Source organism: Eulemur rufifrons, chromosome 9 (genome assembly GCF_041146395.1).
Source record: "Eulemur rufifrons isolate Redbay chromosome 9, OSU_ERuf_1, whole genome shotgun sequence".
Lineage (NCBI taxonomy): Eukaryota > Metazoa > Chordata > Mammalia > Primates > Lemuridae > Eulemur > Eulemur rufifrons.
In genome coordinates, this window is record NC_090991.1 from 8,348,262 (window position 1) to 8,351,434 (window position 3,173).

Sequence of the window (3,173 nt, forward strand, 5' to 3'; positions counted from 1 at the left end):
GACAGCAGAGAAGCAGCCACGGTCAAGGACCTCACAGAAAGCAGAGAAATACGGGGAAATAGCCTAGCCTTTCCTCTTCTCCTATCGGCCACTGTCTTTCCTTGGCCAAACTTACCCAGAAGCCTTTGGGCAAAAGAGCCTGGGAAACGATGGGAGGTGGGATGATGGGGATGGGAGTGAACACAAATAGGCGACTGGCCAGCAATTGTCTAAGAGCAGCCAATCCACTGACCAGCCACACACCATCACCGATGTAGTGTTCTTGCCAACAATATTTAAGCTCAATACAACCATGAGGAAACAATCAGGCAAATTCAAATTAAAAGATACTGTACAAAACAACTGGCCTAGATTCTCCAAAGTGTCAATGTCCTTGAAGATAAAAACACGCCAGGGAATTTATCTAAAGTAAAGGACATTAGGGAGAAATGACAACTAATTTGGATGTGTGATCACACATTGAATACTAGATTAAAAAAGAATCATATATAAAGGACATTATGGGGCAATTGTGGAAATATGAATATGGGTAGCACACTAGGTTACAGTTGTATATAAATGCTAAATGTCTTGAGTGTAATAATTTGGTTGTGGTTATATAAAAGAATGCCCTTGTTCTCAGGAGATATATGCTAAAGTATTTAGAGGTAAAATGTCATGATATCTCCAACCAACTCCATACATACATGTATGGAGAGAGAATGTATGATCAAATAAATGCAGAAATGTTAAAATTGGTGAATCTTTTTTTTTTTTTTTTTTTTTGAGACAGAGTCTCACTCTATTGCCCAGGCTAGAGTGAGTGCCGTGGCGTCAGCCTAGCTCACAGCAACCTCAAACTCCTGAGCTCAAGCGATCTTCCTGTCTCAGCCTCCCGAGTAGCTGGGACTACAGGCATGCACCACCATGCCCGGCTAATTTTTTCTATATATATTTTTAGCTGTCCATATAATTTCTTTCTATTTTTTTAGTAGAGGTGGGGTCTCGCTCTTGCTCAGGCTGGTCTCGAACTCCTGAGCTCAAACGATCCGCCCACCTCGGCCCCCCAGAGTGCTAGGATTACAGGCGTGAGCCACCGCGCCCAGCCTAAAATTGGTGAATCTAAGAGAAGAGTTTATAAGCATTCACTGTACTATTCTTGTAACTATCCTGAAGGCTTAATATTTTTTCAAAATAAAGGCAAGGGGAAAAAAGGATGGCCTCTGACTTTTGACCTCTGACATAAGGTGAAAAATGTACTGAACTGACCAGTCCTTGGAATTTGAACCTAAAAACCCAAAAGAACTTGCTAATTAGCAGTGAAGTTGGAGGTGACAGAAAACATGTGTGGAGTTAGGCAACAGCAAACTAAAAGTATATGCAAACTAAAATTATAAAGTGGGCCGGGCGCGGTGGCTCACGCCTGTAATCCTAGCACTCTGGGAGGCCGAGGCGGGTGGATCGCTCAAGGTCAGGAGTTCGAGACCAGCCTGAGCAAGAGCGAGACCCCGTCTCTACTAAAAATAGAAAGAAATTATATGGACAACTAAAAATATATATATATGTAGAAAAATTAGCCGGGCATGGTAGTGCATGCCTGTAGTCCCAGCTACTCGGGAGGCTGAGGCAGGAGGATCGCTTGAGCCCAGGAGTTTGAGGTTGCTGTGAGCTAGGCTGACGCCACGGCACTCACTCTAGCCTGGGCAACAAAGTGAGACTCTGTCTCAAAAAAAATAAATAAATAAATAAATAAATAAAGTGGAAGAAAAGATACGGCAAATTGGAAAAATAGCTGCCAAGAATGTTTCCCATCTTTGGAAGCACATGTCACTTCTCCCATCAAGAGGTGAAGTCTATTTCTCCAACCCATGTTCTGGACCAGTCCTGTGACTTGCTTTGGCTAACAGAATGCACCAGAAGTGGTGCAGTGCCAGTTTTTGACCAGTAAGAGGCTTGACATCTTCCACTTTCCTTCTCCTGGAGCCCTGGGCCACCACATTAAGAAGACCTACAGCCCTGCTGGCCAGTCTCTCACTGTTCTCGACACATGCTCCGGGCCACACGTGTGAGTGAAGCCACCCAGGTTCTCCAATTCCAGTCAAGCTGACCCAGCCAACAATGCATGGAGCAGAGACTAGCTATTTCTGCCAATCTCTTCCCAAATTCCAGCATCATGAGTCAATAAATAAATGGTGGTTGTTGTCTTAAGCCAATAAATTTTGAGATGTGTTATACAGATGGCTTTGTTTTAGTATTTTTCAACTTTATCATGGCACAAAAGCAATACGCATTCAGTAGAAACTGTACTTCATGTGCCCATGCAACCATTCTGCTTTTGACTTTCAGAACGGTATTCAATGAATTATAGGAGATATTCAGCACTTTATTATAAAATGGGCTTTGTGATAGATGACTTTGACCAACTGTGGGCTAACGTAAATGTTCTGAGCATGTTTAAGTCAGGCCAGGCTAAGCTATGATGTCTGATAGGTTAGGTATATTAAATGCATTTTTGACTTAACAATATTTTCAACTTACCCCATCATAAGTCAAGGAGCATCTATATAGCCAACAGGGAACAGAGCAGACAGACGCACAGAGGCCCCTGTAGGGAGAGTGAAAAACTGAATTCATTCCATGTGTAGGCTCAAAACAACCCGCCCTCTTTTCTTGAGTTACATTAAGCAGGTCTCTATTCCTTGCAACAAAAAGAGCCAGATGCAAATATCCCCTCCTGTCCTTTCTCTTTGCAGGTATTTTTATTTTCCAAAGATCCTGGATAAATATCTCTTATTTCTGCTTATCCCCCATTCACTTCCCCTTTTATTTGGTAACAGCACCTGATTTTTAAAATGGTTTGTCATGAAATGCATCATACAAATAGAAGGGTGAATAAAATCATTTAGTCAATTTAAGTATAATAATAAGGTAAACAATCACCCACCCAGTTTAAGATATAAAACATAGATAGTCCTTTAGAAGCCTCTGTTTACTTCCCCCCAATTGTAGTCTCTTCTCTATCCCCAGTGATAACCACTGTGATGACTTCTGTTAATTGCCATTTTTCCTTTATAGTTTTCCACCTATATATGCATCCCAAAACAATATATGACTTAGTTTTGAAAAGGTGAGCAGGAAGCACCAATCTAGGAGAGTAAGGAAAGAGTGATGTTAGAGGAAGGCTCAGGAGAAGA